At 39.3% G+C, this 14,062-nt stretch overlaps 1 protein-coding gene across 1 annotated transcript in view; it reads left to right on the top strand.

The window, feature by feature from the left end:
* The first annotated feature begins 5,596 nt into the window (after positions 1-5,596).
* Positions 5,597-14,062, top strand: part of RASGRP3 (RAS guanyl releasing protein 3) — a 106,197-nt gene continuing 97,731 nt past the window's right edge. The window contains exon 1 of the mRNA XM_023516681.1: positions 5,597-5,735. The gene's annotated coding sequence lies outside the window, so the exon portion shown is untranslated. The remainder of the gene's footprint in view (positions 5,736-14,062) is intronic.

Raw genomic sequence — 14,062 nt, 5'->3', positions numbered from 1 at the left:
CCCGCCACCTTAGGTGTACGTGGTTGGCGCCTTAGCCGCTTGAGCCACAGGCGCCGAGCCTAGAGAACGTTTATAATGTATTTTACTGTGCAGTCTGTCCACGCAGCCTGAGAATATATATAGAATCCCATATACTTTAGAATTTAATTTTTTGCCTGAAGAAAAAGAAAAGTTCATTGATCTAATAAGCAAGCAATTTGGAGTTAGTTGCCTTATTTAGATTAAATGCATAATTTTATTTTTAGTGGAGTCCATTATGTATATGACATCACAAGGAAGTGCAATGGCAGTCTATAAATTTCTACGTAGAAATAAGAAGATAATTTTTTCTTCATGTTCTGGAGGATGTTTGCCTATCAGGTGGGTGGCAGATATATGACCACGAAAGCCCGTTCTAACCCTGAAATTATGAATTTCACTGTCAGAGTAACTTCTTGATGAGCTCAATACTACTCAGATGTAATGCGAAATATAATTTACTCCCCACAGAGAACACAGCTTTTAGCTCAACATTTGCCTGTACAAAGTAAAGTTCATAATGGTTTTGTCTCTATGTGTTTTAAAAATGATGTCACACTTTATAAATATAAACATTCGCATGGAAATTCACAAAAGGGATCAGAAAGTCACACCCTGTTAGATTGGGCTTTGAACTTTCCTTAGGGACCGATCTAGTGTACATGTCCTTTCTCCCCTGCATTGTCCTATTAAAATGTCAACAATAATGCAGTGGTGATCACGATGCTTTGTATAAATACAGCCAAGAGTTGTGGCATTCCAAAATGGCTTGAGAGGCTTTGAAGGGCAAGTCTGAAGTCACAGAGGCTTAGAGCTCAAAGGACTTCAGAGATGGAGCAGGAGGACATTTGGGTTACCGAGTTGCTCCAGAATGTGTAATGCTACAGAGATGACTTGATCTTGATCAAGGCGGGGCCCTTCTCACTGGTTTGAAAGAGGAAAATGGAGTTATTTTGTCTGTCTTGCCTTGGGTAGTACTGTCCCTATGTGCATTAGTAACCACCTGGTAGGATGTGTCCTTACATCTTCTTTCTAGATCAGTTGCCCATTGTGGCAGACAGACTCTGGGGCAGCCTGCCTGGCCTGCTCTTCACAGTCACGCACACACAAACCCCCCACACCCTGGGAATGCAAAGAACCTGTGACTTTCTTCTACACACCAGAATGCAGCAAAGTGAAAGGATGTGCGTCATTATCTTACATGTGACTGTAAAACATCTTGACAGGAGACTCTGTCCTATAGCTGGCTTGGCTAGACATGGACTAGCGGAATCCACTGCTGATGGACTGGGTCCACTGCAGTCTTAAAAGGCTGCAATCAAGGTGCTGGCTGGGACTTCGGTCTTCTGAGGCTTGACTCGGGAAGGATCTGCTTCCAAGCCCATGTGGTTGTTGGCAGCATCCGGATCCGTGCAGGCTGTCAGATGAGGGGCTTCAGTTTTTCTTGCTGGCTGTTGGAGGGAGGTTACTCTCAGCTGCTTGCCGGGCAGCACTGTCCATAGATAGCTCACAACACGGCAGCCTGTGTCTTCAAACCCAGCCAAGGAGAGAGAGACAGTCTCTTGGTCATGCTGGACACATCCAAAAGACTCAGTTATTTTAACTCACTGCATCTAATTAGGGCAAATTTTCACCCCATAATTTGTGTTAGAATTCTAAAGCTCATGGTTGTGTTCACACTGCCAATATCAATATAAAATCAGTTTAGGCTTTTTTGATGAATTGTGTAATTATGTACATCAGGGGATTATAGAGGATATTGACCCTATTGTGAATTCAACCCAATCTATTGTCTAAGCAAGGAACCTGTATAAAAGATTAATTTAGTAACAAACCTACTGACTGCTTCACTTTTTACTAGACAAGGATGACTGCCAAAACAATAAATTTTAATTGCTGTTGGATAAATCCGTTTCACTGCCCTCCTCTCTTCCCTCCTTCCTTCCCTCATTCCTTCCAAATGTGGCACTAAATGGGGTAACAGGCACCAGTGCTCTTGGTGCGGGGCCCCCCACCTTTCGTGCCACCTGCTGTCCCTACAACAGTCTGTTTTCTTTCTCGTGTGTTTTACTCCCAGCGATAGTTTTGCTTCTTCTCGCCTATGACAGTGATCAGCTTTACAAACCTTAAGATTGGATCCAAGGGCTTTTCCCAAAGGAACATGAAACTGGCAGAAAGAGCAAAAGGAATATCTGTGTTTTGGAATCAATAGAAAAACTTTTACCAATTAGACTTTAGCAATTAGACTTTAGTTATCATGACATCAGATTTCAGCTTTGACAAAACTGAACAAGCTTTAGACTTTATTGTCGGAGAGTCTCGAGATTTTTTTTTTAATTTTTTTTGTACATGGTGGAAAGTAGTGCTGTTTTATTTTAGGGGCATGGCAAAGAGACAGAATACCAACAGAGGCCACAGCCAAATGTGGCGAAGGCCGTCTGGTTTCGATTTTCCCACTGAGCTTTACCAAGGCCAGGCTTCTCCTGGGAGACATGTGAAGTCTTTTATTTGTGCAAAGATTTTTTTGTAATTCTGCAAGGTGACTTTAAAATTATGTTTACTGAGAATTAGGCTAAATAAATTACTGATGAACACAAATTGATTTTAATTAAATTAATGGAAACGTTATATTTAGATCCCTCTAAGTTTCCCAGTTCCTTCAAAGAGTGGTTAACTTTTATATTTTATGAGGTAGAACTCCTCCCTAGCTTTCAGCCATCTTTCCAATGTTTCTGCTAAAATTTAGAGACCCATCCTGAACCTGTGTTCTTGTGAGGAGTCATTCCAGCACTTCTGATTTATTTTCAGATACAGTTCAAGTCCAAGGGACAGTTCACACCCCACGATTTGTTCACCATCTAGAGCTTATGTACTTTGTGGACAAAGATAGGCTGTTATTAAAAATACCTGTTAGGTACACAGGCTCAGAAACTTATAATGCATTTAGCTTATTTGAACAATAATATACAGATTTCCTTTGCGTTTTCTTTGAGGACTTTTGCCTAGGTTTTCCCTACGTTGTATGTATTGAATTTTTTTTTTAATTCTCTCTGTACATGTACATGTGTTTATTTGGTTTCCATTTTTTGCCTTCACAAAATTAAAGAGGCTTAAAATTTAATAACAATAACAAAGTTTAAGAAAAGGACTAGAATCAAAAACCTCCTAAAGAATGATGAAGAAAAATACATTCGGGAAAGAAATCAGATGAAAACTTCAGTGTATGGAAATTTTTTTAGGTGGCTGAAATTTAAAACAATGAGTTTTCCTCCACTTATAAAACCCAAATAATTGAAGACAGTTGAACATGACCTTTCCTGACAAGGCCTTTGACTTCTTTCCTGTTGCCTTTTGAGAGAATCTGCCATTAATTTTAGATCACAAGTACAGAGTCTCTCTATTCTCATAAATGTTTCAATGCGTCATCTAGAGATGGGCTACATGGGGAGCCCTACGAAGTTGTTCTTTTTGAGAAGTGAAATATCTCCCCACAAAAAGAGAAGGAACATTTCCAGAGGACAATGAAAGAAGCCTGGTAAATGTACTTGGAGTTTCTTAGAAGCATTCATTCTTCTCACATGGGAGCATGGTTTGCTCTCAAAAACATATTACCCCATTGCCAGCCAGTTTCTTGCCAAAGTCAACTCATGCACCTTTTAGCCCCTTCAGCTAAAATATAAAACTACAGCTGTTATATCCTGACCACCGCGGACCTCCTCCTTTCTGCTCATACAAGGAAGTCATTCACGTTCATTCTCTCCTTTTCTCTCTCCCCCTCCACCCACTTCTCTCTCTCTCTTTTTCTCTCTCAAGAACTCCGTTCCTCCCGATCTGTACCTGGGTTATGGACACTGATACTCAATCTTTTCCCTCACCAGCTTCAGCTGTGCTCATCGTCCAAGCTATTTCTTCTATTAACAGGGCACTGGCCTTAAGCCCGAGGATGGACAAGGAATGGCTGCACCAGAAAACAATAATCAAATCACTAAACAAAAATGGGGATTGGGACATTTTGTTTCCATTAGAAACTTTTATTTTTTCACTGTTTACTTGGTTTTTGCCTGAGTGCAGGCAGCTTATAATTTTCAGATATACATGTTAGTGAAGTGTGCTTTAAATTTATCTAACTGATCGTGACTACTCACAATGTGTGAGCTCTTGCATCTCTCTCTTATGACCATCCGCTTGCTCTTTCCACTGTTTCCCTCCCATTGGGTGGCTTCTCCAGAATAATCAGGAAATTAGTGTCTTCTTCACATTGTATGAAAAACTCTTCTAGTCTTCTAGATAGAGATGACTGGCATGAAAAGCATTTAAAGTGTTTTCTGATGCTTACATTTAAAAACAATCTACTATCTTACATTCTTTGAGGAGATGGGATATTAATAAGCACACAGAATAATTCCATAGACCTGTGTTTCTCCTACTTCAGTGAGAATCAGAATCACCTGGAGTTGCTCACCTGTGCCCCACCCCCAGAGAGCCTGGGGCAGGTGCTCCTGCTGCTATGGAGCTCCAGACTGACCTTGGAGTAGCCCCTCTGATGGAGAGATCCTTGATCTAGATCCAGATCCTGTCCCTGTCCTCCTTCTCAAAGTGTCACCCCACTGTAAAGAGCAGCTTGATGACAGACAGCAGGTGTAGAATGAGAAAGGGAGAGAAATGATAGATAAATAGGTGAGTGAGAGATAATAAATAGCTAATGAGGTATGTAAAGGATCTTACGTGATAATAGTTTTAAAAATTCTGTCTTTAATGTTTTTTTGAAAACCAAGTATCACACTTACTTAGTACCAAATGGATACTAGTAGATTAACAACTACACGCTCACCTAAGAGAAAAACTCAATTAAATTCTAATGGAGGGAAGGGGTTGACTAAGTTCCCACTCAACAGGTACATCGTATGGGTCTAGGGCACACTTCCTGGGTGGAGGACACAACTACAACTTGAACTCTAACCTTCCAAAAGCAAACTGCATAACCTAATTGTACGTGCCCCCATATTAATGCGAAATTAAAAGAAATAAAATTAATGTTTTTAAAGCATGGCATACATAGTATAACAATTAAAGGAACACAAAATAAACCACCCCCCCCATTTCAGAGCTACACTCCTATTTTGCAAAATCAGCCATATTTAAGTATCTGTAGGAAATAACAACTTATAGTGAAACCAAGACCGTAAGAAATTAAAGAAAACTTTGACTATGGTGCACACACCAAAGCTCAATTATTTGAGGCCAGATTTTCTTTAGCTTGTTTATAGTATTCATTGGAAAGAAACACACGCACACCTAAAACCGCTTTCTGAAATCAAATACATTTCCTGCCTTCTTTCCGCAGCGCTCTTACGACCAACCTATTTATAGCCCAGGAAAGGAAAAAGCTCCCCTGGAGGCAGGAAAACCAAGTTCAGAAAGAATAGGAGGAAGTGTGCCTGCCATTTAGCCAAACAACCTTTAATTCATTGAGCTCAAAGCTCAGCAGCTTCACTGTCCTTGTTAGGCGCAAACAGCTTGCAAGTTTCAATTATTTTTCTCTCTCCCCACTTTTGAACTGGATTTGGGCAATAGAGATGATGGCGGCGTTTTAGAAGAAAGAACAGGAACCTCTAGGCGTACATGGAAGAGAAACTTGCTAGGAGTTGATGAATGAAAAGAAAAAGACAATTCAACCTGGAGATGAACTTTAAATGATTGCACGCCCACAAAAGCAGGTGAGTGTCGTGTTTAAGTCTATTATGGGGTCTTAATGCATGTAGCCATGGACAGTGGAGATGATTTGAGAGCAGGTCCCCATGTAACTTTCCAATGAGCTTTTATCTCAGAAGAAATGTAGAAATCAGCCTCAGAGATGAGATCTTCAGCATTTAACTATTTCTTTAAAAGAGTAGCTGTTTCTGAAGATAAGTTAATTTCCACTTACTTTCTTCGGTTTCTTGATCATCAGGAATTTAGACGATACTTGGATAAAATAATTGCATTGATTATTTTAAAAAACTATTTCTTGATATTTGCCTGTTCGTCCATCCTTTTCAAAGTGCTCGTTAATAAGCCATCTGCCATTTTTGATCCATACTGGTTTAGATGATCTTTAATAAATAGGCCCTCAAATCAAGTTGGACAATGATCGAAAAATTATTTTTAACTAAAATTTAAATGTTATGTAAAATGAAGGTAAGAGAAAGTTTTTTTAATGCAAAGAGTCCTCCTTTTGGACATTCATTTTCAGACAGAGGAGAACCTTCTAGAAACACGCAAAAATAGCACCGAACAGTTTCCAGTGACGCAAAGTGTTCATAGAGATTATTTACATTTAAATTATAATTTCAAAACACTCCTTCAACATGTATCTTCTGAGTGCCTGGAAAAATGTCACTGGGTTTGGAAGTGATAAGACCAAAAGAAAATGGATTCAATCCAAGAACAGTTGATGCTGCCCACAGAAAACTTGGAAAGCTCCAGGGACATTCCGAATTCTTTTAACATTCTTTACCATTAAACAAGCACATTTGTTTAAATGATGCACCATATTTGCATGCGCTGCTGATAATGTCCACATCTGTGTCTTGGAGAAACTTGATTAATGTCGCCACAATGACTAACACAGGGATAGGGTTCTGGTGGATTATTGAAGAGGAAGAGCAGCAGGAAATGTGTTGCTGTTATTTCGGTTTATCCCTGTTTGAGATTGGTATGTTTAGAATCTGTTGCAAGAAGATAGCAAAGCTGGGAGCCAGACAAGCTGAGCCAGCCAGAGCCGGGGCGGGAGGCCAGGACTCAGCTCTGGCTCAGTACGGATCCCACTGGCTATCCTCTTTCCTGGGAGAATTTAAGGGTTACTTTTTTCTGATTAGATAATCATAATTCATTCCATGGGAAGTATAATATGCTTGAATAGCAAGAACATGATTTCTCAGTTGAACTTAAGTTGCAAGAAAAAAGCAGTACATGAAACCAGTCTGGATAAAGATGATAGAGCTGAAGAAACAAGTTAAAGCCCCAGCACTTACTTCTGGGACACTCTAGTGCTGCAGAATCAGCTCTGAATCCATTTTGTCACTTCCCCAGAGTCAGATATAAGGTCACTTAATGAACCGCCACTCTACGTGGCTTTAGTGATCGGGGCGTTGCTTATGTCTATGGGCACCTTAAGTTTGGATTAATGGGTGCTGGAGATCCCCTTTTTCCTACCCTCTCGTCTCACACCCTGTGTTACAGGTTAGCAAACACGACCACACTATCAAAGCATGTTTATTAAGTTTTCTAACTTATAATCTCTACCCTTGATAAACTCAAAAAGAAGTTGGAGAAAGGGAAGTATAGAGGACACAGGGCTTTCTATATATGGAGTCAGATTAACAATGTAGAGCACAGATGCCGTGGCAGGAAGACCTGATCTTGGTGGGCTTTGTGCAGGTATGAGGTTGACCAGGGCCTTGGGAGGCAGAAGGAGATCTGGCGGGTGCAGAAACAGATAAGAACATCCAAGGAAAGAATGGAGATGTGAGCAGGGGCAGAGATGGAAAGGGGCCTGGTGTGCCAAGGAATAGGGTTGCCAGATGACATACAGAATGCCCAATTCGATGTGAATTTCAAATAAACAACAAACACATTTTAGCATAAGTGTGTTCTGGTTCATAGGTATATATGAAGCCTATTGCATGGGACATACTTATGCTAAATATGATTTGTTTGTCTGAAATTCACACTTAACTAGGTGCCGCGTATTTTTATTACCTAAACCTGACACCCCTACCCAGGCCCTGGGAGTCGACCAGCTTGATGTGAGGAGAGGAACTAATAACCCATGGAGCAGAAGTGTCTGGGGGAGGCTGGGTCAGACTGTGGCAGGACTGCAATGCCAGGCTACGGGGTTTGAAATCTAAGACAGCGGGAGCCACTGAAGGGTACCATCTACCCATTTGAGGCAGGCCCTTCTAGGGCAGAGAGCATGTCACCGAGGCCTGGGTGCTGATGAAAACAGTGAGGGACCAAAAGCACATTTGAGAACAATCTGACCTGTTTTGTAAACTAATCGGCTTGGTCATTGGAGGAGAGGAAGTGTGGAAGACGATGTCATGTTTTATGGTCCATTTAAAGAAATGGCCCAAGAGACAGCAGCAGGTCTCTGTGGAGGAGATGAAGATTTTGGTTCAGATGTGTTAAATTTGAGGTGATGATGGAATGGTCAAGGTAGACATAGTTAAGTGAAATGAGAAACCACTTAGGAGGCAGGAGGGACTGGAAATCATTGACTATATGTTAAGTCTTTTGCCTCCGTTACCTCAGTCCCTGCTCGCAAGCACCTGTCAGCAGGTTCCATTGCTGGTTACCTTTGGTAGATGGGAGAACTGTAGGTCAGAGAGGTCAACTGGCCCATGCTTACTGAGAGACGGATAGAAATGGAACCCAGGTATGTATGTGGCCAAAGCCAATGCTTCTGCTAAATTCTAGAAAGAATGTTGAGCATCTTGTTCTGGTTTCACTTTATCCATCTGCAAAGACCTAAGAACACCACTTGTTCATGCTATAACTAGATTCCAACTGAGGCAGCTCTCAACATTCTGCAGCTTTTGGTTAATCTCTCTAAGGAAATAGGAATAGCTTATACCAGGCGTCCTCAAACTACAGCCCGTGGGCCACATGCAGCCCACCTAGGACATTTATCTGGCCTGCCGGGTATTTTTGCTGCCACTGCCTGTCCTGCTTAGCAGCTGACTCATCCTGGGGCCCGCAGTCCAGCCCTCCAACGGTCTGAGGGACAGTGAACTGGCCCCCTGTTTAAAAAGTTTGAGGACCCCTGATACATAGAAGTTTTCTTTCCTCTGTCTTTTCTTTTTTCTTCTTTATTTTTCTTTCTTTCCCTTTCTCTTTCTTCCTTTTCTTTTTCTATTTCTTTTCTCTTTCTCTTTCTTTTCTTTTGTTCTTCTGTATCTATCTCAATCATCTCTATGTCTCTATTATCTATCTATCATCTATCTTATTAATCATCTATATCTATCTCTTTCTTTCTTTTTCCAAAAGTGTTTTTCCCACAGTGGCTTATTTGTTTTATAGTGAAATAAAGATTATCCTGAAGAAAAAACAAGACCAAGAAGTGTGTTGACTCCTCTCCCTGTCCCTGGCTGCCCTCTAGTGGTAACACCGCTAACAACGTTCAGCCCAGGCCAAGATCAGCACAGCTGGGCTTTAGAAAGAAGCAAGCTCCTTGGGAACCTCTAAATAGCACAACCATGAGTTCACAAAATCACTACAGAATCATCTGTGGGCTCTTAAATGGCGTGGGGGCTTAGTTATGCTAGTAAATTCTGGAAAAATACTTCATGAAAGTACACACACTCTTACAACTGGCTGGCCTGAAGGGCCTTTTGAATAGACCAGCCACTGATTTATCTTAAACTGTCTAATCATTAAAATTATTTCATCTCTTTACCCTTTTAGGCAGGTACATATATCAGGTTTGATTATTAAACTTTCACTGCACATACGTGCCTTTATTGTTAAGATTTTTTTTAGATCTTTTATTCTAAGATTTACTTCAAAATACACAATATATTTTTTAGTAAAAAGTGGAAAATCGTTCTTTCAGGAATCTGTCCTAAGGGAAAGAATTATAAATTCAGACATCAGTGTATGTAAAAAAGAATCTTTATCTTTTTGGAACAGACACACTTTTGTAACCAACTTAAAGATACAAAAATAAGGTAATTGTTAAATAATATTCCATAATTGGAATTTTATAGGGCCATTCAATTACATTAAGATATTTTTAATGGCATTGGAAACTGTTCATAGTGGATATTAAGTGAAAAAAAGGCTACAAAATTCTTAAAAAATATATGTATATGGATGCATGAAAAAGTAAGAGCTAAACATTCATACACCAGAGTGTTAACCACAGGAATTTCTGGTCAGCAGGGTAATGGTAATTTTAATATTCTACTTTGTCTCCAGAATAAATGAGCATGTACTAATTTTATAATCAGGGACAGAAACCAGTGTTTTTTCAAAAGTGGAGCGCTAAGTCTCTGTTCCAATTTCTTGCTGTCATGGCTGACAATGTTTGTGCTAATTCAGCGCCGTTTACAGCCTCTTTGGCAAGTAAAGAGTTATATCCTGTTTGTGACAGCATAATTCATTGTAATGGAAAAGATGATGATGCACTAGCCTGGTCTATGACTTCACGGCATTCATCAGTAACAGGAAACAAAGACATGCATTTTTTTCATCATTGTTTTAGTAATAATTGACAATTGGAGGAAATGAATGGCAGAAAACAATTACGGGCAGACAAGATGGTCAGCAGATCAAACTGGGAAATGCTGTGGAGCCAGTCTCAGCTTTATTCATGCAACACTTTCAGAAAATTACAAAGATAGTATTGTTTTGCTCTCAGTCTACTCCTGAAATTACTATTGTTTTCACCAGCCGTTACACAATTCTTTGCTGGAGGCAATAACCCCCCATATGTTTTTAATTCAGTAATCCGGTAATCCCACATCAGGGATTTTGTGTCGAACTTTTTGTTTATTAATGTTCAGGGTCAGGGTGAACTCCTCCGTGTGTGTGTATCCAGCAATGACGCTCAGAGATGTTACCGCAACTTTTCCTGCCTCTGACTTGCTGCTTCTTGCTCAGACATAGAATCTGTAGAGTTTTATGATCTAGTAAATTAAAAAATAGCAAATTGGTGTTTCTACTTTTTGTGAAATGATTCCTAGTCTTCATTTTAGCCGCAATGGGCGGGGAGATAAAACTACAAAAAACTCAAAACAAGCGAATTCACTATCTTGTTTCCATGTAATAAAATGGACACAGTTAATAACCCCTTAGGTGAAAATGAGGGATGTGCTATCAATTAGGAAACAGTTAGTAAGGGAGGTATTAGATTGCAGTAACATATATTTATCTCGTCTGGTGGCTTGTGTCCATGGTTATCTTGTGGGGATTATTACAATTCTTTGAATGGGAAAATTAACATGCATGAGCTATTATAACCTTTACTCTGATTAGCCTGATTTGGAGGCTGATTTTAGCCTGCTAAAATTTTGCAGTAGCTCTGACTTCCAATTTTTTTTTTTGCATTAATACATTTATTAGTAAATTGACAAATAAATAGGTTCTTATAGGATTTGTAGCTGACTGTCAGATCTTATCAATTTCCAAGTTTGGTTGATTGTTGTTTTTTTTTATTTATTTTTCATTTTTAATATATACCTCATCTTGTTTACTTAGTTATTGTGTTAAGACATTTATACTCTGTACTAATAGATCCAACATGTACCCTTGCATTATGCACCATAGGTGTGATCCCACCATTCACCCTCCCTCGATCACCCCTCCTCCCTCCTTTGTCTTGGGCCATAGTTGTGATCTATTTTCATATGAATGTGTGAGTGACTGACTATAAATTGGTTTCATAATAGTACTGAGTACATGGGATATTTTTTCCCATTCTTGAGATACTTTACTAAGTAGGATATGTTCCAGCTCCATGCATGTAAATGTAAAAGAGGTAAAGTCTCCTGACTTCCAATCTGAAATACTTACTGGGCATGCTATTTACGGTGAAGGTCCTAGAACAGCACAGTCCTGTAGAAACTCAATGTGAGCCACAAATGTGCCCCACACATAAGGTGACCAGACATCCTGCTTTTGGCAGGACAGTCTGATTTTTAACAATTTGTCCCGCTTCCCGCAGCATTTTAAAAAAGTCCTGATTTTTGGAAAGAATGCACGACAAGCTAGGGAACAGCGAGACAATGGGAAGGGAATATACAGTTTTCGGCTGCTGAAAAGGTTAATGTAACTCCATTTGGGAATGAAGAGGTTAATGTAACTTCATTTGGAAATGAAAAGGCTAATGTAAACTCCCTACTCCCCTCCTGGACAAAGTCGCCCAGGTGGACTGGTGCCCTACTCCTTTGAGCCACAGGTGCCGCCCTATCCATAATTTTTTTTAAGGTATTATATTTGTAAATTGTACTTATGTTGAAATTTAAAAAAATTACAATACTATTTTTGTGTTCTATGAAAATTTTTGTTGCTCCATATAGGCCAAATTTTTAATCAAGAACACACCCCTCCTCTGCCCCCTCCCTCCCCTCCCCCCCACTCCATCAATGGTGTCCCGCTTTACCAATGTTAAAATCTGGTCACCTTACCCACATAGGCCATTTTACATTTTTATAGGGACCACATTAAAGAAAACAACAAGAAAAAGGTAAAATAAACTTTATGAATATAGTTCATTTTACCAAATATATCCAAAAACATCATTTCAATATGCATTCAATATAAAAATTATTGAAATATTTTACATTTCTTCTTTTGTACCAAGTTGTTGAAACCCAGTATGTATTTTAAGCTTACTGCTTGTCCCCATTCAGACTAGTGTCATCTGAAGTGCTCAATAGCTTCCAGTGCCTGGTGGCTACTGTATTAGTGCAAATCTAAACAGAAGCACCATAGTGCCACTCACAGGTACATGAATAACATTTGGAATTTGAAACAGAAGCACCATAGCGCCACTCACAGGTACATAAATAACATTTGGAATTTGAAACAGAAGCACCATAGCGCCACTCACAGGTACATAAATAACATTTTTTGAAACAGAAGCACCATAGCCCCACTCACAGGTACATAAATAACATTTGGAATTTGAAACAGAAGCACCATAGCGCCACTCACAGGTACATAAATAACATTTGAAATTCTGTCTGTTCTGGACTCACAGACTTCTTCATTTTAATACTGAGCTGGCCACTCTTATAGGTATCACCTAAAATGGAATAATTGAAAAGAAAGCCAAGGATGGGCAGGTGTTGAAATTTGACCTGTTAGAATAATCCTGGTATTCATTTAGGCTGGGCAACTATGGATTCCTACTTTGAGAATAAGGGTAATAGAAATTTGTTAAAATTCCCCAAATTTGAAATCTGGGTTATATAGTTATAGGAGACTTTATCATGATGTTTTTGAGTGAATTTAGACACAGGAATAGATGCCATTACACAGCCTATAACTAGGTATAACCTTTAACAGAAAACTTTATAGACATTGTGCTCTTAATAATGCCTAACGTGGAGTACAAAGAAAGAAATCTTTCGCAATCAACACACACACTTCTGACATTGTGACCACTTGCTGATGTCTTTTCTGCATTTTTCATTGTCTCATTTGAAGGATAGGAAGTATGCTTCAATAATCTTGTATAACTACTATGCCCTCAGGATTCTCATGCCAGTCAGCTAGGGTGATAAAGATAGTTCTGTGTGCTAAATATGGAGATACAAAAATAGAACTGCTGGAAGTGGATAAAGCCGGAAAACACTGTAGGTTCTTATGGCCCTACAATGGCAGAGACCTGGAAACATGGGCCTCTGAAGTCCTGGAAGTGAATTGCAGCTGACTGGAAAGATTACGCTTTGGGTTCGTTTCTTATTCCATGACAGTTTGGCTACAAAGCTAGATTGAAACCAGTGAGAAAATTCAAAACTCAAAATAAAAGTTAAAGGCATGTAAAATATAAATAATGACCATTCATTGCATGATTTACAAATTGGTAGCGCTCCAAAAGTCTTGTTTTTAAGAATTTTCTTGGCCCTCTGAATTCACTTTCCATTTTCCCAATAGAAACAAGGTTATACCAAGTTTTAAAGGTGACTGTAGCACTTTTTCTAGGATGAGTTTGTGAAATTAATTGTCTAACCCTATATTCACTTTTCCCCGTGAATTTTATACTTTCATGTCATTTTTAGCATCCTTTCATTTTAACGTGAAGAATTCCCTTTAACATTTGAGCCAGGTGTAATGATGATCAACTCTCAGTTTTTGTTTGTCTGAGGAAGGCCTTTCTTCATTTCTGATGGATAGCTTTAGTAGGTATAGTATTTGTGTTTGACATGTTTTTTCCCAGAACTTTGAATGTTTGGTCTCTCCTGGCTTCCAGTGTTTCTGCTGAGGAATCTACTGATAGTCTTCTGAGGATGCCTCTCAATGTGATGTGTTGCTTTATTTATTATTATTTTCTTTCTTT

Source organism: Otolemur garnettii, unplaced genomic scaffold (genome assembly GCF_000181295.1).
Source record: "Otolemur garnettii isolate 467f Iridium unplaced genomic scaffold, OtoGar3 scaffold00095, whole genome shotgun sequence".
Taxonomy (NCBI): Eukaryota; Metazoa; Chordata; class Mammalia; order Primates; family Galagidae; genus Otolemur; species Otolemur garnettii.
This window is presented reverse-complemented; position numbering and strand designations above follow the sequence as displayed.